Here is a 25,346-nt window from a genome sequence, read left to right on the forward strand (position 1 = left end):
ATTTCAAACGGCAGAAATTAATATGTAAGCGCCTAGGGCTATATCTAGATTAGGCGCATAAAAATGATCACAATAATAATTAAGTAGATGTGTACTGCCGGGCAGTACATACCCCAAGCGAAGTCGTCCATCTGTGTGTACATGATTCTCTCTCTCTCTCTCTCTCTCTCTCTCTCTCTCTCTCTCTCTCTCTCTCTCTCTCTCTCTCTCTCTCTCTCTCTCTCTCTCTCTCTCTCTCTCTGTCTTAAAATGTGTCATCGATGACGTGTTTTCATACTTGCTAATGCGGCAGGCTAATCATGACGTCAAATTGAAACTTCTTGAAGTCTCTCAGAAAGGGACATGAAAACCATGTGGGGGTTACTGGTTTGGGCTGAAAAAAAACCCAACTCCACCTAAAATTCAAGCGCCTATGGGGCTGAATTATGCAGCATAAATTGTGAAACATCAGGATATCTCACACTTTCAATTCTGCCATCATGTCAAATCTGACAACAAACCTACCCACAAAATGTCATAAATATCGGTGTAGAATTGAGACTTAACGGTTTTTAACTGCCAAAAATAAGTTTTTTTGACTGGAATAGTTTGTCTTGAAATTCAGTTTGGGACAACGGACCCACCCACTAAATTTCATAAAGATAGGTGAAAATTTAAATGTAACGGTTTTTAACTGCCAAAATTATGTTTTTCTTCTGGAAAAGTATGGAGTGAAAATCAGTTGGGGACAACGAACCTACCCACAAAATTTCATAAATATCGATGAAGAATTGAGATTTAACGGTTTTTAACTGCCAAAAATAAGGTTTTTTGTCTGGAAAAGTATGTCTTAAAATTCAGTTTGGGACAACGGACCCACCCACTAAATTTCATAAAGATAGGTGAAGAATTGAAATTTAACGTTTTTTAACTGCCAAAATTATGTCTTTCTTCTGGAAAAGTATAGAGTGAAAATCAGTTGGGGACAACGAACCTACCCACAAAATTTCATAAATATCGGTGAAGAATTGAAATTTAACGGTTTTTAACTGCCAAAATTATGTTTTTCTTCTGGAAAAGTATGGAGTGAAAATAAGTTGGGGACAACAAACCTACCTTTAAAATTTCATAAGAATCAGTGAAGAAATAGGATTTAACGATTTTTTAACGGCCTTTAAATCATTGGTGATGTCATCATAACCCAGTCGTTGTAGTTGTCGTCGTAGTTGTTGGTGTTGTTGTTGTCATGTTCGTTGTCGTGATTGTTGTTGTTCTCGTGTTGTTGTTGTTGTTGTTGTTGTTGTTGTTGTTGTTGTTGTTGTTGTTGTTGTTGTCGTCGTCGTCGTCGATGTCATTTGTTGTTGTTGTTGTTATCGTCGTCGTCGTCGTCATCGTCGTCGTTGTCAGAGGTTATTTCTAAAGATTTCATTGATAGTCTTTGTTCTCGTCACCAAGACTTGCTAAGAACAAGCTTGGAACAGCAAGAGTTCCAAGAACAAGATTAGAACAACTCATTACATCATTACCAGTACGTCATTTGTATTTAGAACACACTTTAGAAAAAAACTCTTCAGCTACAAACCAGTCACCCTCACATGGCGGAGGTGTTTGTCTAAACCACTTACTGAAATGTTTTGAGGTTTAATGACCATACACATGTTGAACCGGTGAGTGTCTTCCGCTGCTTAATTCGCAAATAACTATTTTATTAAAGTCCGCTTGAAACGCTCAAAGATGAAATTCCATGTTAAAAAGTGACAAAAGTTTCACATTTTCCCGTTGTAACAGCTTCCGATGATATTATATGAAAATTCTGATCCTCTGAGAGGATTCCCCGAAACAAAATCAGTTTGTACGCCTAATTTTAATAGAATTGTCCAAACAGTGTCGCTAATATTGTGCTAAAAGATGAATTCTAGAACAATGTCCAGACAGACACCACTTGGCAAAAAAAATTTCAGTGCTGGGAGATGAAAAAAAAAACTACCTCGCTACGCGCGGGCTTCGCCCGCGCTCCGCTTGGATTAAGTAGATGTGTACTGCCGGGCAGTACATACCCCAAGCGAAGTCGTCCATCTGTGTGTACATGATTCTCTCTCTCTCTCTCTCTCTCTCTCTCTCTCTCTCTCTCTCTCTCTGAGTCTCTCTCTCTCTCTGTCTTAAAATGTGTCATCGATGACGTGTTTTCATACTTGCTAATGCGGCAGGCTAATCATGACGTCAAATTGAAACTTCTTGAAGTCTCTCAGAAAGGGACATGAAAACCATGTGGGGGTTACTGGTTTGGGCTGAAAAAAAACCCAACTCCACCTAAAATTCAAGCGCCTATGGGGCTGAATTATGCAGCATAAATTGTGAAACATCAGGATATCTCACACTTTCAATTCTGCCATCATGTCAAATCTGACAACAAACCTACCCACAAAATGTCATAAATATCGGTGTAGAATTGAGACTTAACGGTTTTTAACTGCCAAAAATAAGTTTTTTTGACTGGAATAGTTTGTCTTGAAATTCAGTTTGGGACAACGGAGCCACCCACTAAATTTCAAAAAGATAGGTGAAAATTTAAATGTAACGGTTTTCAACTGCCAAAATTATGTTTTTCTTCTGGAAAAGTATGGAGTGAAAATCAGTTGGGGACAACGAACCTACCCACAAAATTTCATAAATATCGATGAAGAATTGAGATTTAACGGTTTTTAACTGCCAAAAATAAGGTTTTTTGTCTGGAAAAGTATGTCTTAAAATTCAGTTTGGGACAACGGACCCACCCACTAAATTTCATAAAGATAGGTGAAGAATTGAAATTTACCGTTTTTTAACTGCCAAAATTATGTCTTTCTTCTGGAAAAGTATAGAGTGAAAATCAGTTGGGGACAACGAACCTACCCACAAAATTTCATAAATATCGGTGAAGAATTGAATTTTAACGGTTTTTAACTGCCAAAATTATGTTTTTCTTCTGGAAAAGTATGGAGTGAAAATAAGTTGGGGACAACAAACCTACCTTTAAAATTTCATAAGAATCAGTGAAGAAATAGGATTTAACGATTTTTTAACGGCCTTTAAATCATTGGTGATGTCATCATAACCCAGTCGTTGTAGTTGTCGTCGTAGTTGTTGGTGTTGTTGTTGTCATGTTCGTTGTCGTGATTGTTGTTGTTCTCGTGTTGTTGTTTTTGTTGTTGTTGTTGTTGTTGTTGTTGTTGTTGTCGTCGTCGTCGTCGATGTCATTTGTTGTTGTTGTTGTTATCGTCGTCGTCGTCGTCATCGTCGTCGTTGTCAGAGGTTATTTCTAAAGATTTCATTGATAGTCTTTGTTCTCGTCACCAAGACTTGCTAAGAACAAGCTTGGAACAGCAAGAGTTCCAAGAACAAGATTAGAACAACTCATTACATCATTACCAGTACGTCATTTGTATTTAGAACACACTTTAGAAAAAAAACTCTTCAGCTACAAACCAGTCACCCTCACATGGCGGAGGTGTTTGTCTAAACCACTTACTGAAATGTTTTGAGGTTTAATGACCATACACATGTTGAACCGGTGAGTGTCTTCCGCTGCTTAATTCGCAAATAACTATTTTATTAAAGTCCGCTTGAAACGCTCAAAGATGAAATTCCATGTTAAAAAGTGACAAAAGTTTCACATTTTCCCGTTGTAACAGCTTCCGATGATATTATATGAAAATTCTGATCCTCTGAGAGGATTCCCCGAAACAAAATCAGTTTGTACGCCTAATTTTAATAGAATTGTCCAAACAGTGTCGCTAATATTGTGCTAAAAGATGAATTCTAGAACAATGTCCAGACAGACACCACTTGGCCAAAAAATTTTCAGTGCTGGGAGATGAAAAAAAAAAACTACCTCGCTACGCGCGGGCTTCGCCCGCGCTCCGCTTGGATAATAATAATTAAGTAGATGTGTACTGCCGGGCAGTACATACCCCAAGCGAAGTCGTCCATCTGTGTGTACATGATTCTCTCTCTCTCTCTCTCTCTCTCTCTCTCTCTCTCTCTCTCTCTCTCTCTGTCTTAAAATGTGTCATCGATGACGTGTTTTCATACTTGCTAATGCGGCAGGCTAATCATGACGTCAAATTGAAACTTCTTGAAGTCTCTCAGAAAGGGACATGAAAACCATGTGGGGGTTACTGGTTTGGGCTGAAAAAAAACCCAACTCCACCTAAAATTCAAGCGCCTATGGGGCTGAATTATGCAGCATAAATTGTGAAACATCAGGATATCTCACACTTTCAATTCTGCCATCATGTCAAATCTGACAACAAACCTACCCACAAAATGTCATAAATATCGGTGTAGAATTGAGACTTAACGGTTTTTAACTGCCAAAAATAAGTTTTTTTGACTGGAATAGTTTGTCTTGAAATTCAGTTTGGGACAACGGAGCCACCCACTAAATTTCAAAAAGATAGGTGAAAATTTAAATGTAACGGTTTTCAACTGCCAAAATTATGTTTTTCTTCTGGAAAAGTATGGAGTGAAAATCAGTTGGGGACAACGAACCTACCCACAAAATTTCATAAATATCGATGAAGAATTGAGATTTAACGGTTTTTAACTGCCAAAAATAAGGTTTTTTGTCTGGAAAAGTATGTCTTAAAATTCAGTTTGGGACAACGGACCCACCCACTAAATTTCATAAAGATAGGTGAAGAATTGAAATTTACCGTTTTTTAACTGCCAAAATTATGTCTTTCTTCTGGAAAAGTATAGAGTGAAAATCAGTTGGGGACAACGAACCTACCCACAAAATTTCATAAATATCGGTGAAGAATTGAATTTTAACGGTTTTTAACTGCCAAAATTATGTTTTTCTTCTGGAAAAGTATGGAGTGAAAATAAGTTGGGGACAACAAACCTACCTTTAAAATTTCATAAGAATCAGTGAAGAAATAGGATTTAACGATTTTTTAACGGCCTTTAAATCATTGGTGATGTCATCATAACCCAGTCGTTGTAGTTGTCGTCGTAGTTGTTGGTGTTGTTGTTGTCATGTTCGTTGTCGTGATTGTTGTTGTTCTCGTGTTGTTGTTTTTGTTGTTGTTGTTGTTGTTGTTGTTGTTGTTGTTGTTGTCGTCGTCGTCGTCGATGTCATTTGTTGTTGTTGTTGTTATCGTCGTCGTCGTCGTCATCGTCGTCGTTGTCAGAGGTTATTTCTAAAGATTTCATTGATAGTCTTTGTTCTCGTCACCAAGACTTGCTAAGAACAAGCTTGGAACAGCAAGAGTTCCAAGAACAAGATTAGAACAACTCATTACATCATTACCAGTACGTCATTTGTATTTAGAACACACTTTAGAAAAAAACTCTTCAGCTACAAACCAGTCACCCTCACATGGCGGAGGTGTTTGTCTAAACCACTTACTGAAATGTTTTGAGGTTTAATGACCATACACATGTTGAACCGGTGAGTGTCTTCCGCTGCTTAATTCGCAAATAACTATTTTATTAAAGTCCGCTTGAAACGCTCAAAGATGAAATTCCATGTTAAAAAGTGACAAAAGTTTCACATTTTCCCGTTGTAACAGCTTCCGATGATATTATATGAAAATTCTGATCCTCTGAGAGGATTCCCCGAAACAAAATCAGTTTGTACGCCTAATTTTAATAGAATTGTCCAAACAGTGTCGCTAATATTGTGCTAAAAGATGAATTCTAGAACAATGTCCAGACAGACACCACTTGGCAAAAAAATTTTCAGTGCTGGGAGATGAAAAAAAAAACTACCTCGCTACGCGCGGGCTTCGCCCGCGCTCCGCTTGGATTAAGTAGATGTGTACTGCCGGGCAGTACATACCCCAAGCGAAGTCGTCCATCTGTGTGTACATGATTCTCTCTCTCTCTCTCTCTCTCTCTCTCTCTCTCTCTCTCTCTCTCTCTCTAGCTCTCTCTCTCTCTCTGTCTTAAAATGTGTCATCGATGACGTGTTTTCATACTTGCTAATGCGGCAGGCTAATCATGACGTCAAATTGAAACTTCTTGAAGTCTCTCAGAAAGGGACATGAAAACCATGTGGGGGTTACTGGTTTGGGCTGAAAAAAAACCCAACTCCACCTAAAATTCAAGCGCCTATGGGGCTGAATTATGCAGCATAAATTGTGAAACATCAGGATATCTCACACTTTCAATTCTGCCATCATGTCAAATCTGACAACAAACCTACCCACAAAATGTCATAAATATCGGTGTAGAATTGAGACTTAACGGTTTTTAACTGCCAAAAATAAGTTTTTTTGACTGGAATAGTTTGTCTTGAAATTCAGTTTGGGACAACGGACCCACCCACTAAATTTCATAAAGATAGGTGAAAATTTAAATGTAACGGTTTTTAACTGCCAAAATTATGTTTTTCTTCTGGAAAAGTATGGAGTGAAAATCAGTTGGGGACAACGAACCTACCCACAAAATTTCATAAATATCGATGAAGAATTGAGATTTAACGGTTTTTAACTGCCAAAAATAAGGTTTTTTGTCTAGAAAAGTATGTCTTAAAATTCAGTTTGGGACAACGGACCCACCCACTAAATTTCATAAAGATAGGTGAAGAATTGAAATTTAACGTTTTTTAACTGCCAAAATTATGTCTTTCTTCTGGAAAAGTATAGAGTGAAAATCAGTTGGGGACAACGAACCTACCCACAAAATTTCATAAATATCGGTGAAGAATTGAAATTTAACGGTTTTTAACTGCCAAAATTATGTTTTTCTTCTGGAAAAGTATGGAGTGAAAATAAGTTGGGGACAACAAACCTACCTTTAAAATTTCATAAGAATCAGTGAAGAAATAGGATTTAACGATTTTTTAACGGCCTTTAAATCATTGGTGATGTCATCATAACCCAGTCGTTGTAGTTGTCGTCGTAGTTGTTGGTGTTGTTGTTGTCATGTTCGTTGTCGTGATTGTTGTTGTTCTCGTGTTGTTGTTTTTGTTGTTGTTGTTGTTGTTGTTGTTGTTGTTGTTGTTGTCGTCGTCGTCGTCGTCGTCGATGTCATTTGTTGTTGTTGTTGTTATCGTCGTCGTCGTCGTCATCGTCGTCGTTGTCAGAGGTTATTTCTAAAGATTTCATTGATAGTCTTTGTTCTCGTCACCAAGACTTGCTAAGAACAAGCTTGGAACAGCAAGAGTTCCAAGAACAAGATTAGAACAACTCATTACATCATTACCAGTACGTCATTTGTATTTAGAACACACTTTAGAAAAAAACTCTTCAGCTACAAACCAGTCACCCTCACATGTCCGAGGTGTTTGTCTAAACCACTTACTGAAATGTTTTGAGGTTTAATGACCATACACATGTTGAACCGGTGAGTGTCTTCCGCTGCTTAATTCGCAAATAACTATTTTATTAAAGTCCGCTTGAAACGCTCAAAGATGAAATTCCATGTTAAAAAGTGACAAAAGTTTCACATTTTCCCGTTGTAACAGCTTCCGATGATATTATATGACAATTCTGATCCTCTGAGAGGATTCCCCGAAACAAAATCAGTTTGTACGCCTAATTTTAATAGAATTGTCCAAACAGTGTCGCTAATATTGTGCTAAAAGATGAATTCTAGAACAATGTCCAGACAGACACCACTTGGCATTCAGTGCTGGGAGATGAAAAAAAAAACTACCTCGCTACGCGCGGGCTCCGCCCGCGCTCCGCTTGGATTAAGTAGATGTGTACTGCCGGGCAGTACATACCCCAAGCGAAGTCGTCCATATGTGTGTACATGATTCTCTCTCTCTCTCTCTCTCTCTCTCTCTCTCTCTCTCTCTCTCTCTCTCTCTCTCTCTCTCTCTCTCTCTCTCTCTCTCTCTCTCTCTCTCTCTCTCTCTCTCTCTCTCTCTCTCTCTCTGTCTTAAAATGTGTCATCGATGACGTGTTTTCATACTTGCTAATGCGGCAGGCTAATCATGACGTCAAATTGAAACTTCTTGAAGTCTCTCAGAAAGGGACATGAAAACCATGTGGGGGTTACTGGTTTGGGCTGAAAAAAAACCCAACTCCACCTAAAATTCAAGCGCCTATGGGGCTGAATTATGCAGCATAAATTGTGAAACATCAGGATATCTCACACTTTCAATTCTGCCATCATGTCAAATCTGACAACAAACCTACCCACAAAATGTCATAAATATCGGTGTAGAATTGAGACTTAAGTTAACGGTTTTTAACTGCCAAAAATAAGTTTTTTTGACTGGAATAGTTTGTCTTGAAATTCAGTTTGGGACAACGGACCCACCCACTAAATTTCATAAAGATAGGTGAAAATTTAAATGTAACGGTTTTTAACTGCCAAAATTATGTTTTTCTTCTGGAAAAGTATGGAGTGAAAATCAGTTGGGGACAACGAACCTACCCACAAAATTTCATAAATATCGATGAAGAATTGAGATTTAACGGTTATTAACTGCCAAAAATAAGGTTTTTTGTCTGGAAAAGTATGTCTTAAAATTCAGTTTGGGACAACGGACCCACCCACTAAATTTCATAAAGATAGGTGAAGAATTGAAATTTACCGTTTTTTAACTGCCAAAATTATGTCTTTCTTCTGGAAAAGTATAGAGTGAAAATCAGTTGGGGACAACGAACCTACCCACAAAATTTCATAAATATCGGTGAAGAATTGAAATTTAACGGTTTTTAACTGCCAAAATTATGTTTTTCTTCTGGAAAAGTATGGAGTGAAAATAAGTTGGGGACAACAAACCTACCTTTAAAATTTCATAAGAATCAGTGAAGAAATAGGATTTAACGATTTTTTAACGGCCTTTAAATCATTGGTGATGTCATCATAACCCAGTCGTTGTAGTTGTCGTCGTAGTTGTTGGTGTTGTTGTTGTCATGTTCGTTGTCGTGATTGTTGTTGTTCTCGTGTTGTTGTTTTTGTTGTTGTTGTTGTTGTTGTTGTTGTTGTTGTTGTTGTTGTTGTCGTCGTCGTCGTCGATGTCATTTGTTGTTGTTGTTGTTATCGTCGTCGTCGTCGTCATCGTCGTCGTTGTCAGAGGTTATTTCTAAAGATTTCATTGATAGTCTTTGTTCTCGTCACCAAGACTTGCTAAGAACAAGCTTGGAACAGCAAGAGTTCCAAGAACAAGATTAGAACAACTCATTACATCATTACCAGTACGTCATTTGTATTTAGAACACACTTTAGAAAAAAACTCTTCAGCTACAAACCAGTCACCCTCACATGGCGGAGGTGTTTGTCTAAACCACTTACTGAAATGTTTTGAGGTTTAATGACCATACACATGTTGAACCGGTGAGTGTCTTCCGCTGCTTAATTCGCAAATAACTATTTTATTAAAGTCCGCTTGAAACGCTCAAAGATGAAATTCCATGTTAAAAAGTGACAAAAGTTTCACATTTTCCCGTTGTAACAGCTTCCGATGATATTATATGAAAATTCTGATCCTCTGAGAGGATTCCCCGAAACAAAATCAGTTTGTACGCCTAATTTTAATAGAATTGTCCAAACAGTGTCGCTAATATTGTGCTAAAAGATGAATTCTAGAACAATGTCCAGACAGACACCACTTGGCCAAAAAATTTTCAGTGCTGGGAGATGAAAAAAAAAACTACCTCGCTACGCGCGGGCTTCGCCCGCGCTCCGCTTGGATAATAATCTCTCTTTCCAAAAACACATCTCTAACATCTGCAAGTCCGCCTATCTAGAGCTGCGCAAGATTAGTTCAGTCCGTCACTACCTCACCACTGATGCAACCAAAACGTTAGTGTGTTCTTTAGTCCTCTCAAAGATAGATTATTGCAATTCTCTTCTGGCCGGTCTCCCCAAGTACCTTTTAGATAGACTTCAAAGGATCCAAAATAACGCTGCCCGCCTGGTCTTCAAATCTTCCAAGTATGAACACGCCACACCCCTTCTTCACTCTCTACACTGGCTGCCTATCACTAAAAGGATCGAATACAAACTCTCCTCTCTTTCTTTTGCCGTCGTTTCTGGTTCTGCCCCAGAATACTTCTCAGAACTCCTCAATCTCTACACCCCCTCTCGTCAGCTTCGCTCCGCCGCCGACACTCGACTCTTCCGACTCCCCACAGTGCAAACAAAGACATGTGGCGAGAGGTCCTTCGCCTATCAAGCCCCTGTGACCTGGAATAGATTACCTCTGCCTCTCAGACACACAGATTCTCTCACTACATTCAAGACAAATCTCAAAACACACCTCTTTCAGCGCAAGTGATTTTCCCTCCAGCATCTCCCCACCCACCCCATCCCGCCCCACCTCACCCCCTACCTAGTGCCTAAAATAACGTGTATATATATTTTCTGCGCTTTGTGTCAGCACTGTTTGTGTGTGTGTAAATTAAGTATTGTTGACACGTTTTTATACAGTAGCCTTATGTGGTTCTTGTGCCTAGGCTGTGTATTGGATTGTCATTGTATGCCTGCATCATTAGTTGTCAGTAATTATTACATGTGCTGATTGTTCTCTTTGCCTGCGCGCGTATAGTATGTTGGTTATGATTGGTCATAGTATGTTTGTTTATGTTTGGTCGTTATCTTTGCCTGTGCGTGTATTGTATGTTTGGTCGTTTTCTTTGCCTGTGCATGTATAGTTTGTTGGTTATGTTTGGTCGGTTTCTTTGCCTGTGCGTGTATAGTATGCTTGGTCGATGTATGTATTGTAAAGCGCTAAGAGTAGACATTTTTCTAGAATAGCGCTATAAAAGTTTGCATTATTATTATTTATTATTAATGTGGCATGTCACATTTATTTTCATGTACGGTAACAATACACGTACACGTATTTCCCCACAATCATAGGGTTTGTCGCTTTAACATGACAGGGGGGGGGGGGGGGGGTGTTTGACGAAACAAAACAAATCATATGTTCACCGCCTGAGGTTTAGATGATTATAGTATATTTTTTATTTTGCGTGCACACTTAATTTATTATTTAGTGTTGTTACTATTTATGTTGTATGTTGTTTGATGTTGTGATATATATGTAAGCATACACCACACCTTAATTTCTTATTTGAGATCATAAATGTGTATGTCTATATGTGTATATCTTGTCTTCATGTGTTCCCAACATGTAAAGGATCCGTCGCGTTAACAAGGAAAGTGGGGGGGGGGGTGAACCCAGTGGCTGGCTATAAGCAGGATGAAGGATTACATACAGCCATATGACATGTAACAGCCATTATAGACACTAGTAGTGTGTCTGTAATAGTTCCACACACTTGCAAGGGTCTGTCGCTTTAACATGGAAAGTGGGGGGGGGGGGGGGTGAACCCAGTAGCTATAAGCAGGCCGGATGAAGGATTACATATAGCCATATGACATGCAACACCAACAGACACTAGGAGTGTGTCTGTAATAGTTCCACACACTTGCAAGGTCTGTCACTTTAACATGGAAAGTGGGGGGGGGGGGGGTGAACCCAGTAGCTATAAGCAGGATGAAGGTTCACATACAGCCATATGACATGCAACAGCTACAGACACTAGGAGTGTGTCTGTAATAGTTCCACACACTTACAAGGTCTGTCACTTTAACATGGAAAGTGAACCCAGTAGCTATAAGCAGGATGAAGGATTACATACAGCCATATGACATGCAACAGCTACAGACACTAGGAGTGTGTCTGTAATAGTTCCACACACTTGCAAGGTCTTTCACTTTAACATGGAACGGAGGCAACGAGACAGTAAGATCTACGCAATATAAAGAATTAAATTCAGTCATGTGACATGTGACAACCAGAGACACAAGGGATGTATTTGCACAATTTAAGTTCCATTGACTAACAAGGTATCTCACATTAGCAGGGAGGGGAGGAGACAGAAAAGCAGGGGGCTTTAAAGATGAACGATTTCATTCAGCAATGTACCACATGACAGTTACACTGGAAATTGGCCTGCACTTTTGTATCATCATTTCTGTCAACACAGATCCGTACACGATTTTAAATGAGATAAGATATTATCTTTCCGCTAGGACACAAACCAACGCATACATGTACAATCTGGATGGTTTCAGTATTTAGTAAAAACCTGGTTTTGCTGAATCAAGTTGGTTGCGCAGATACAAATATTTGTGCCGCAAGAATGTCTGGCCCCGCTCACAATATTTTGGATGTGTTCCGTATAGTGCAAAGATACTCTTCTTTTCCCACATGACATCGCGGACACATCTGTGTTTACTGACATTTAGTTTTCATTTACTTTACTTTATTATCCTAATGCCAGTTCAGAGACATCCTGCTTGCTGCCGCGCGGGCAGAGAAAATGTTCCCTCTTTATCTTCACCGCGCTGGCAGCAAAACCCCTCACGCGGAGGTGTTTTCAGACAGGTCAGACACAGGTTGTCCCGGAGGTGAATGCTAGGCAGTTCGGGTTGCTTCCTCCGTGTGGAAAGCTAGCAGCAATAAGAGTCGCGCTACCCAGGTGTGACCGTGTTTAAGGGTAATCATGCAGCCACATGCACTTATAGCAGAATGACCGAGGTCCTTTACGTGCCACAGTGGTGACATGGGGGTGGAACATGGATACCGTCTCTGAGTCTGCATATACAGTTGACCTGTGTCCGGCCCGGTGTCACGAACTGAAAACTCTGCCTCAACAATCCTTCTCATTGCGGTCAATGCGCATGCGCTAACATGGGGAGGTTAATCAGGTCGTGAACAACCTAACCCTAACCCTAACCCTTACCCTAATCCTAACCCTAATCCTAACCCTAGCCCTTGGTTCCGTTCTTTCAAAGGGTCGCATTTTTTTAAGTCCAAGATTGGCGCATGCGCATTGACCGCAATGAGAAGAATTGTTCAGTAGAGGTTTCAGTTCGTTACACCGACCCGGTTTCGAACCCGTCACCCGCGGATCACAAGTCCAGCGCTCTACCAAACTAAGCTACCGGGACAGCATTGTTTTTGGTGTGTCAAAAAGCTTGCTAGTATATCCCATATAAAAGCCTGGGCAGATTTCTGGTGATTAACCCGATGGTTTAAAGGGAAAGATGATATCAGTGTGACAGGGAGACTACCGTCGCCCTTCACAGCAGACTCTGCAGAGTTGTTTGTGTGCGCGCCTGTGTGTGTTTTTAATCTAAGACAAATGTCGCCCATGTTTTTACAAAGTGACGTTAAATAAACGATGTTATCATCATCTCTCTGTATGTTCATGGATTCCTTTGCGAATGCATAACAGTTTTTATAGGGCTTAGAAATAAGCTCTAAAATTCTCAATCCTGTTTGATTGGACTTCGCCTCCAAAGGTGATTGTGGTGTTTCGGCACTCGGTTACATCTTTAGAGGCACACTCCTTCCCGCGAAAACTGTTCGGCTCTCAATCTCAGATCTGGCCAGGATTGAACACGTGATAAGAGCATCCCTCCACTTGGACACATACCAAAACTTAACAGTCCATGCGCTAACTGCAACGCCGAGTGAGAGACAGAGAGTGAGTGACAGGGAGTGAGAGACAGGGAGTGAGAGACAGAGAGTGAGTGACAGGGAGTGAGTGACAGGGAGTGAGTGACAGGGAGTGAGTGACAGGGAGTGAGTGACAGGGAGTGAGTGACAGGGAGTGGGAGACAGGGAGTGAGTGACAGGGAGTGAGTGACAGGGAGTGAGTGACAGGGAGTGAGTGACAGGGAGTGAGTGACAGGGAGTGAGTGACAGGGAGTGAGAGACAGGGAGTGAGAGACAGGGAGTGAGAGACAGGGAGTGAGTGACAGGGAGTGAGAGACAGGGAGTGAGTGACAGGGAGTGAGTGACAGGGAGTGAGTGACAGGGAGTGAGTGACAGGGAGTGAGAGACAGGGAGTGAGTGACAGGGAGTGAGTGACAGGGAGTGAGAGACAGGGAGTGAGTGACAGGGAGTGAGAGACAGGGAGTGAGTGACAGGGAGTGAGAGACAGGGAGTGAGAGACAGGGAGTGAGAGACAGAGAGTGAGTGACAGGGAGTGAGTGACAGGGAGTGAGTGACAGGGAGTGAGAGACAGGGAGTGAGAGACAGGGAGTGAGAGACAGGGAGTGAGAGACAGGGAGTGAGTGACAGGGAGTGAGTGACAGGGAGTGAGTGACAGGGAGTGAGAGACAGGGAGTGAGTGACAGGGAGTGAGAGACAGGGAGTGAGTGACAGGGAGTGAGTGACAGGGAGTGAGAGACAGGGAGTGAGTGACAGGGAGTGAGAGACAGGGAGTGAGTGACAGGGAGTGAGTGACAGGGAGTGAGAGACAGGGAGTGAGTGACAGGGAGTGAGAGACAGGGAGTGAGTGACAGGGAGTGAGTGACAGGGAGTGAGAGACATAGAGTGAGTGACAGGGAGTGAGAGACAGGGAGTGAGTGACAGGGAGTGAGAGACAGAGAGTGAGTGACAGGGAGTGAGTGACAGGGAGTGAGTGACAGGGAGTGAGAGACAGGGAGTGAGAGACAGGGAGTGAGAGACAGGGAGTGAGAGACAGGGAGTGAGTGACAGGGAGTGAGTGACAGGGAGTGAGTGACAGGGAGTGAGAGACAGGGAGTGAGAGACAGGGAGTGAGTGACAGGGAGTGAGAGACAGGGAGTGAGAGACAGGGAGTGAGAGACAGGGAGTGAGTGACAGGGAGTGAGAGACAGGGAGTGAGAGACAGAGAGTGAGTGACAGGGAGTGAGTGACAGGGAGTGAGAGACAGGGAGTGAGTGACAGGGAGTGAGAGACAGAGAGTGAGTGACAGGGAGTGAGAGACAGGGAGTGAGTGACAGGGAGTGAGTGACAGGGAGTGAGAGACAGGGAGTGAGTGACAGGGAGTGAGTGACAGGGAGTGAGAGACAGGGAGTGAGTGACAGGGAGTGAGTGACAGGGAGTGAGTGACAGGGAGTGAGTGACAGGGAGTGAGAGACAGGGAGTGAGTGACAGGGAGTGAGAGACAGGGAGTGAGTGACAGGGAGTGAGTGACAGGGAGTGAGTGACAGGGAGTGAGAGACAGAGAGTGAGTGACAGGGAGTGAGAGACAGGGAGTGAGAGACAGAGAGATACAGACATAGAGAGATACAGACAGAGAGAGATACGGACAGACACAAAGAGAGAAACCTGGAGAGACAGAGAAAGAGAGACAGAGCAATAGAGACAGAGAGATAGATAGAAACTATGTTCGATGTTATACTCAACCACAGGTATATGATCTACAAGTTAGTATCCCCCTTCATTCCCATGGCTCTGTCGACGCCCGTTTTTAACATCTTACCTCCCTTTCCAAGATGAATCGCTAATAGAGTGTCGTCGCTCTCAACTCAATCTTCAAAATCTCCAAAACCATTTGGAGTTCTGGGTAAGGACATCCTTTTGTGATATGCCTTTCGGTGACTGATTGCTCAAGGCATTTTAGAGCTGGACTGCCAGCATAATACACACTTGAAATGAATGCTACCTGAGTTCGCTTTCTAAACAGATACGAAGTGAACGGGAGCATAGGGTCGATTATTAACTTACCTTTAGCAGTGAGATCGACAGAACGTACAGTACACAAATACAAAAGGAGAAACTTGGCAACCGACGAATCGATACTGTCACATTCGAAGTTAGAACTACTGGGGGGGGGGGGGGGGGGGGATCCCTGCGACACAGTGTGCCCAGAAAGCTCAGTCCTTAGAGTGCATGAAAGCGAAGTCGTTACTTTGTGTACGAATCTCCTGGCAGTCAAGAGTATTATCAAATCGTTTGTGGAATGTTTCAACTTTTTTCTCAACTTGTGATTCTTGTACTTTATTCATGTGAATGCAGTATCAAAGGGTTGCATAACTATCGCGTACTTCTGATAAACGATGTCCTAGATTTACTCATTCTATTTTTAATAACATCGACGTTTGGGAAAATCCACCTCGCGTCGACTGCATGTAATGGTGGTTAGCAACTTCTAACTAATGTATTTCTCGCTCAACTTCACTGGAGCTGCTTCCCGTCATATCAAAGTGGAAAGACCCCAGTGTTTCACTGTTCAAACCAAACTCAGTTTCGGTTTTAAGTAAGTGTCACTCCACACCGGAAAACACACTGGAGCAGAACGTTGTCCAACAATGGCTTCTGTTGCAGTGTCATTTCCTGTCCTCGCTTCCTGCGATGTTTCGATATACTTGTTGACGTGCCATCAGTCACACCATCCACTCTTTGCTATCAAATAACTAACAATAATGATCCCTCTACTGACTCTACCATCAGTCACAACAACCACTCTTTGCTATCAAATAACTAACACTAATGATCCCTCTACTGACCCTACCATTAGTCACACCAACCACTCGTTGCTATCAAATAACTGACACCAATGATCCCTCTACTGACTCTACCATCAGTCACACCAACCACCCGTTGCTATCAAATAACTAACACTAATGATCCCTCTACTGACCCTACCATTAGTCACACCAACCATTCTTTGCTATCAAATAACTAACACTAATGATCCCTCTACTGACTCTACCATCAGTCACACCAACCACTCGTTGCTATCAAATAACTAACACTAATGATCCCTCTACTGACCCTACCATTAGTCACACCAACCACTCTTTGCTATCAAATAACTAACACTAATGATCCCTCTACTGACTCTACCATCAGTCACACCAACCACTCGTTGCTATCAAATAACTAACACTAATGATCCCTTAGTTACACCGACCCGGTTTCGAACCCGTCACCCGCGGATCACAAGTCCAGCGCTCTACCAAACTAAGCTACCGGTGTAACACGAAATTCTTACTCCACGAAATATTTACTCTGGAGTAAAAATTTTGTACGAAATTCTTACTCCGAGTACACCTTTCGTACGAGAAAAGAACTCCCCAAGGCACAAAAAAATTACTCCCTCCACGAAATTTTTACTCCCGAATTTTTTTTACTTCCAATAAAAATCTTGTACGCGAAAATGAGATGCGGGCGAAGGGATAATGCCAATACGTGATCTCGCGCAAACCGTGCAAATGTCGCGCTACCCTCCCTCCACCCCTTCCACCACCAAAACTAACAGGGGACAGGGGAGTAAAAGTTGCGCACACCTGGCGTGGGCAGTAAATTGCTTGTGTAAGGGTGGAATAATTTATTCGTTATTTATTCGTCAGGGGAGTAACATTTTCGACCGAAATGTGACTCGGAACACACCTGTCGTGGGGAGTAATTTTCTCGTGTTATGGGGGAGTAAGTTTTTCGTGAAGGGAGTACAATTTTCGTACGACAATTTTACTCCTGAGTAAAAATCTCGTGGGAGTAATTTTTTCGTGTTACACCGGGACAGCATTGTTTTTGGTGTGTCAAAAAGCTTGCTAGTATATCCCATATAAAAGCCTGGGCAGATTTCTGGTGATTAACCCGATGGTTTAAAGGGAAAGATGATATCAGTGTGACAGGGAGACTACCGTCGCCCTTCACAGCAGACTCTGCAGAGTTGTTTGTGTGCGCGCCTGTGTGTGTTTTTAATCTAAGACAAATGTCGCCAATGTTTTTACAGTCTTGAAAAATGGCTGCCATGGAGGAGGTAAACAAGCGGCCATGTTGTGCCAAGTAAAGGGTTAAATAAACGATGATTTTATCATCATCTCTCTGTATGTTCATGGATTCCTTTGCGAATGCATAACAGTTTTTATAGGGCTTAGAAATAAGCTCTAAAATTCTCAATCCTGTTTGATTGGACTTCGCCTCCAAAGGTGATTGTGGTGTTTCGGCACTCGGTTACATCTTTGCAGGCACACTCCCTCCCGCGAAAACTGTTCGGCTCTCAATCTCAGATCTGGCCAGGATTGAACACGTGATAAGAGCATCCCTCCACTTGGACACATACCAAAACTTAACAGTCCATGCGCTAGCTGCAACGTGTGCAGAGCTGTGACTTTAAAAAAAATAAATTATGTCTTGAAAAGCCAAAATTAAGAAATACATTCATAAAACAATTCCCACTGTGCATCGCGAGCACCCAGGTTGATGATTTGTGACATGTGTCAGATTGGAGGGATGATCTCGTCCCGTGTAAAAGATTGGCCAGATCTGATATGGTGAGAGGAACTGTTTATCCTACATACGAGAGAGAGACACCCGTGAGATAATAATCGTTCAAATCACACGTGTGTATATCATGTAAATGAGGTCATGTCAAGCAAGTCTGGCAGGGACCTGTTTTTCCACTGCTTATGATGCCCAAGTCACCGAGACAAACGTCATTATAAAATCAAAAATTGCGCTCGCTAATTACCCTCGATGAATCTATAGAACTAACCCGTCACGCCACACTTTGAGAGTGACGTTTCTTTGCTTTGACGTAATAGATTGCACGAGGGTTTAGAAGAGATCGAGGTTCCAAAACAAGCGTCTTGAATTTAGCTGCCTCGACTGCAGGACAATTTTAGTAAAATACACTAAAGTACAGTATGTAGGATAAACAGAATACTATACATGGCTTGCTGTGTCGTACCAGATTTACACTCGTTGCTTTTTCAAATAGTGAACAGCTCGCTTTCGCTCGCAGTTCAATATTTAAAAAAACAACTCGTGTAAATCTGGTACGACACAGCGAGCCATGTAGTATTCTCACTATACACGGGATGATGATAATGGTGTATTACGCCCTCACGGAGAAACCATTAGGGCATGTTTCCGGGTGTTACCCCGACTTTAGATGAGGTACACAGGTATATGCGTGTTTGGGTGCATGCAGCCACCTGCTCTTATGGCAGAATGGCCGAGGTCTGTTACGTGCCACTGTTGTGATACGGGGGTGGGACATGGATACCGTCTCTGAGTCTGCGCGTAAAGTTGAGCCATGTCCGTCCAGGCCTGAATTCGAACCACGGGAAGAATCGAGAGTGCCTTGTGGCACAATGACCGAGGTCTTTTACGTGCCACTGTGGTAACACGGGGTTGGGACATGGATAGCGTCTCTGAGTCCGCACGTACAGTTGATCCATGTCCGTCCCGGCCCGGATTCGAACCTCGAATCACAAGTCCAGGGCTCTACCAACTAAGCTACCGGGAATGCATGTATTTTTGGTGTGTCAATAAGCAAGCTAGTATGCCATATATTAAAAGCCTGGGCAGATTTCTGGTGATTAAAGTTGAGCCATGTCCGTCCCGGCCTGGGTTCGAACCACGGGAAGGATCGAGCGTTCCTTTAGGCCCCCCCAAAAAAATAGTCTGTTTACGGTAACCCGACCGACCCTATTTTTTTTCGCGCGACCCTAGACTTTTTTTTTGGCATTTGGGGAAAATAAAAAAATAAAAAAAATTAAAAAAATAAAAAAAACTTGGTTTTTTTGCAAAATAACGTAAAAATATGGTTTTTTGGAGAAAAAAAAATCCCGACCTACCGACCCTATTTTTTTGGCCTATGTTACCGTAAACAGACCTTTTTTTTTTGGCCTTGACAGACACGAGAGGTGGTGGGGCAGAACGAAACAGGGCAGGGATACAATGACATTAGAAGCTGTCACAATGGCTGGCTGCCCCATGGTCGACCACTGTTGACGCAGCGTAATGTTCCAGGGACCTATTGTCGGCCGTTAGAGATCGTTAGCCCCGCTGCTGGAGATCGCGATTGTCCCCGTCGGGGTCACCTTTGTGCTCTGTGGTGACACGCATAGAAGACGCATAGAAGACGGGCAGTTACGGTCTGCTATTCATCTCGTGGTTTTCTGTACGAGATCGTCTCTTGTCCTCTTCAGGACCCGTATGCTTATGGGGGAAGTTCGCGACAACTCCCGAAGTTTTGAGTGACATCGGAAGTACTTGCCTCACTTTCGTATGCATGGGCCGGAAGATGGGCTTACTTCGAAGCAAAGCGAGGAAGTAACTGAGGGTAGTTTGCGACTACTTCCAACGTTTTGAGCGACATCGGAATTAAGTACATCCTCACTTTCGCATGCATGGGACGGAAAAAGAGCTTACTTTGGAAGCAAACGAGGAAGTAAGTGAGGGTAATTGTACTACTAGCGAGACCCAGGAGTAAAAACGCTACTACCAAAGTTTCTCAGTGCAAAATGGCAGGGCTTTTCTTCGGTTTTTCATTTCAAACCGAGCTAACGCAAATGAAAGTCCCAAAGAGAGAAAATGGAAGGGAAAGTTGTATCTCGTGCGTGCATTTCGTGCAAATTTCCCTGAATACAAACATGAGTTGCCAGCTTTGATTTTTGTTCGTTCTGGGTCACTGGCCACCACTCTTTCATCCCCGCTCATACGAGGGGGTATTTCTGTGTAAATGGGCGTCGTTGTGTGCATGTGTGAGTGTGTGTTTGTGTGAGAGTGTGCGTGTGCGTGTGCGTGTGCGTGTGTGTGTGTGTGTGTGTGTGTGTGTTGTCGACGGTGTGTTTGTGTGTGTGTGTGTGTGTGCACCCACCCCCCACCCACCCCCCACCCACCCCACTATTATGAGCTGACTATTTGCTCCTCGATATTTTATTTATGTTCTTACGTTTTATGTTGTTTATTATGATTCACCACACCCGAGTTTCTCGTAATTGAGATAATAAAGTGTTCTATGTCTATGTCTATGTCTAACTCACATGCACATGTGAGTACTGTATAAGTCGAGATGAGGTGAAGTGGAAAAAAAAAACACACACACACATGCACACACGCGCGTAGGCTAAACAAATCCAATCTTGACTTTCTACTTTATATAAACATACATCATGTTCACAATGAACGAGGACAAACATAATTTACAAACACCCAAGTACAACAATTTATCTTTTGTAAAAATTCGGACACACATTTTCCCAATTAATATGAAAGTCACTGAACTTATCTTCTTTTCGCGACACCTTATATCTTGATTCCCAAAATATTGAGTTCTGCCTTTTCAAATTTACCAGTAACCCAAACTTTCGCTCTAACCAACCTATTTTGTCCAAAACAGTTTTACCGATACACAATCATAAAAAAAGAAGTTTAACATAACCGACTTCGCTACCACATAAACAAAAAATGTTTTATTCTCCCCAACATTCTGGTCAACAAAGTCATTATTATAGACAGTCATTCAATTTCAAGAATCATCACAGCTTTGAACCGACCCTTTCGTTCAACCAGTCAAAAACAACAACTATTGTAAAAGCTACAGCGCGATCAACGTTTGCCCATTTACGAACTTGCGATGAGATTTGTTTCTTCTGGTCGCCAAGCCTACCGTTTACAAACGCATGCGCATTAATTGGGATTCCCCCAATTTCCTCGACCTTGATCTCAGGACTCTCGAAGCCACTACTTCGGCGTTCAAGTTAGCTCGTGCATACTGAGTAGCTGGCAACTTTGCTTCCGAAGTTCCCACTTTCAAAGTTAATTTCCAGGGTCTCTCACTTGACATCATTATACGACGATATCGCATCTTAAGGTTCCTTATCCATCTAAAAGAAACCTCCAACGCATACTACAATTGCAGGACATTCCGGTTTTAAAGGCAGCTCATTGGGAAATGAGCTCAGACACAATATCGAAGACGTGAAATGCGTCAATCGAGCAACTGTCGTAACTTGGCTATAATGAGACGGTCGGCTACCTTGCACCATAGACACGAACTGTGACAATTCTTGTGTGTGCAAGCGTGCGTGCAAACGTGTGTTCGTCCGTGTGTGTGTGTGTGTGTGTGGTTGTGTGTGAGTGTGTGCGTTTTTGCAGCGCTGCGTGCGTGCGTGCGTGCGTGCGTGCGAGTGTGTGTGTGTGTGTGTGTGTGTGTGTTTGTGTGTGTATGATTGAGGATTCTCGATCTTGCTGGTCAAGTCGTGGCCAATCGCTCTGCCTTTGCTCCCAGGCTCCACAGGACGAAACAAAGGGACCTCCAGTTTTGGACGACGGGCTCTTTTCAGGCCTGGAGTGGTGTGCACGACTCCAAAAGTGCCCAAATGGGTGGGAACCTAGCGCTTGGGTCGCACTGGTCGAGTATTTGCTGTACTTATTGCAAGAACGAAATTGATTATATTGAACATTTTTTTAATTTTTGCCCAAAAATTATGTTCATTTGGAAATGCGTTGAGGATAAAGTGAATTGTAAATGTAATATGATTTTTAAAATTACCGTAAAAGAAGTTTTTTTGGGCGTGTTTGAAAATTCACAAAGTTTCAAGGCAATAATAAGTTATGTGAATTATTTGATAGTGATAGCCACAATGTGTGTTGGTATTAATAGATACGGTTCCCCTCTGGATATTGTATATATATTTTTTTTTTGAGAGGGAATTGTTATATAGAAAAGTTGTTTAAAATACATCTTTCTTTATTTCTTTATTTGGTGTTTAACGTCGTTTTCAACCACGAAGGTTATATCGCGACGGGGAAAGGGGGGAGATGGGATAGAGCCACTTGTCAATTGTTTCTTGTTCACAAAAGCACTAATCAAAAATTTGCTCCAGGGGCTTGCAACGTAGTACAATGTATTACCTTACTGGGAGAATGCAAGTTTCCAGTACAAAGGACTTAACATTTCTTACATACTGCTTGACTAAAATCTTTACAAAAATTGACTATATTCTATACAAGAAACACTTGACAAGGGTAAAAAGAGAAACAGAATCCGTTAGTCGCCTCTTACGACATGCTGGGGAGCATCGGGTAAATTCTTCCCCCTAACCCGCGGGGGGTTTAAAATACATTTAGAAATAGTATTGTTTATGATATAGGTTTTAAAATACATTTAGAAATAGTATTGTTAATGATATAGGTATATTTAAAGTAGAAACATCAATATAACAAGAAGGGCAAAGCCCATACGACTCACATGCTTGACCTTGACCTTTATATGACCTTTCAGCTAAACCTAGCAATGACATCATACACCAAGAACTGCTTTACACATTTTTCCTACCAAAATACATGTGACCTTGACCCAAGGTCAAGGTCATCCAAGGTCATGCAACACAAAGCTGTTAATTCAAGACATAGGAAGTACAATGGTGCTTATTGGCTCTTTCTACCATGAGATATGGTCACTTTTAGTGGTTCACTACCTTATTTTGGTCACATTTCATAAGGGTCAAAGTGACCTTGACCTTGATCATATGTGACCAAATGTGTCTCATGATGAAAGCATAACATGTGCCCCACATAATTTTTAAGTTTGAAACAGTTATCTTCCATAGTTCAGGGTCAAGGTCACTTCAAAATATGTATACAATCCAACTTTGAAGAGCTCCTGTGACCTTGACCTTGAAGCAAGGTAAACCAAACTGGTATCAAAAGATGGGGCTTACTTTGCCCTATATATCATATATAGGTGAGGTATTCAATCTCAAAAACTTCAAAGAAAATGGGAAAAATGTGAAAAATAGCTGTTTTTGATACATTTATGGCCCCTGCGACCTTGACGCAAGGTCAAGATGCTATGTATGTTTTTTGGGGCCTTGTCATCATACACCATCTTGCCAAATTTGGTACTGATAGACTGAATAGTGTCCAAGAAATATCCAACGTTAAAGTTTTCCGGCCGGACGGACGGGGGGAACGGACGGACGGGACGACTCGGGTGAGTACATAGACTCACTTTTGCTTCGCATGTGAGTCAAAAAGCAGGAAAAAAGAACAGAAAAAAAAGATCAATGAAGAAGGGTGCTCCCCGCCAACAACAAAAAAAGAAACAAAAAAGAGAGGTAAAAAAGAAAAGGTTGAAGCTGCCTGCATGCAACTGAGATCAAAAAAATAAAAATTAAAAAAAATTTAAAAAGTTCAACATAATCATTTATTCTTCTCCCTAACATTCAGGCCAACAAATTCATTGTCATAGGCAGTCATTCGATTCCAAGACAATCATCACAGGTTTGAACCGACCCTTTCGTTTAACCATTCAAAAAACAACAGCAATAAAGCTGTTAGTACTACAGCGCGCTCAACGTTCGCCTTTTTGAACTAGCAATGAGATTTGTTTCTGCTGGTCGCCAAGCTTACCGTTAACAAACGCATGCGTACTAGTTGGAATTCCCCCAATTTTCGCGACCTTGACCGAATACTCTCGAAGTCATCACTCCGGCGTTCATGCATAGTGAACAGTTGGAAAGTTAACTTCGGGAGTTCCCACTTCCAAAAGAGGCCTCTACTTCCAGTGTTTCTGACTTCCTCCTCATGCATACGGGCCTAGGTCATTTATGTTTTGAGTGCCGTCTGTCCACTGGCTGTTTTGGACCCCTCGTGGTTTATACGAACATTATTCCAACATTATACGGTTTGTTCTTCGTGGGAAAAATTGCGCTCTGGTCGGTCCCAGTTTGTCAGAAAATAACTTGTCGCAGTTTGTCACAAAATTGCTTATCCCAATTTTTCACAAGATCCCGTGTCGTAGTTTTTCATAAAATCACTTTACATTTAAAAATTCTCATAAAATCCAATCGCAGATTGTCACAAAATTACTTGGTCTCAGTTTGTCAAAAGATCCCTTGTCGCAGTCTTTTATTAAACCTCTTGTTGCAGTTTGTCACAAATCCCTTGTCGCAGATTGTCACAACATTACTTTTCGTAGTTTGTCATAAAATGCCTTCTCGCAGTTTGTCATAAAATCCCGTGTCCTAGGTTGTCATAAGATCCATTGTCGAAGTTTGTCACAAAATCCCATTCGCAGTTTGTCATAAAATCCCTTTCGCAGTTTTGCATAAAATCCCTTGTCGCAGTTTTTCATAAAATCCCTTGTCGCAGTTTGACACAAAATCCCTTGTCGCAGTTTGACATAAAATCCCTTGTCGCAGTTTGACACAAAATCCATTGTTGCAGTTTTTCATAAAATCCCTTGTTGCAGTTTTTCATAACATGTCTTGTCGCAGTTTGTCACAAAATCCCTTTCGCAGTTTTCATAAAAATTCCCTTGTCGCAGTTTGTCACAAAATCCCCTTTTGCACTAAATCACAAAATCCCTTTTTGCAATAAGCCACAAAATCCCATGTCGCATTAAGTGCCAAAAATCCCTTGTTGCAGATTGTTACGAAATTTAGTGCCGCAGTTTGTCAAAAATACGTGACAACTTGCAGCAACTTGTCGCAATTTGTCACAAAACCTCTTGCCACAATAAGACAGACACATTCTTTGTCGCAGTTGTTCGCACAAGCTGCCTGCCTATATATGGCGGTGTGGTTGAACACGATGGTACATGATTGTACTTGTATCACTTGCATGACACAGTCTCATTCTCTGTACAAGGCGGCCCGCGGGCACACTAGTCTAAGCAACAACAACAACAACAACAACAACAACAACAACAACAACAACAACAACATCCCCATGGAAGATTTGCGGTGCATTCAACACGTTTGCGACACGCGTTTCATATTTCTCTCCACAGTGAAATGTGATATGCATCTCTGTTTGTGTTCTAATCAATATTACTATTAGATGATATTCTTTTGACTGAATGACAGCTGTTGGACCACAGTTGAATACTTGT

At 41.8% G+C, this 25,346-nt stretch overlaps 1 long non-coding RNA gene across 1 annotated transcript in view; it reads right to left on the bottom strand.

The window, feature by feature from the left end:
• Positions 1-25,346, bottom strand: part of LOC138961794 (uncharacterized) — a 457,147-nt gene that overhangs the window by 413,746 nt on the left and 18,055 nt on the right. Inside the window, exon 2 of the long non-coding RNA XR_011454308.1 lies at positions 22,972-23,178. This is a non-coding gene — a long non-coding RNA (uncharacterized lncRNA). The remainder of the gene's footprint in view (positions 1-22,971; positions 23,179-25,346) is intronic.

Source organism: Littorina saxatilis, linkage group LG3, assembly GCF_037325665.1.
Source record: "Littorina saxatilis isolate snail1 linkage group LG3, US_GU_Lsax_2.0, whole genome shotgun sequence".
NCBI lineage: Eukaryota > Metazoa > Mollusca > Gastropoda > Littorinimorpha > Littorinidae > Littorina > Littorina saxatilis.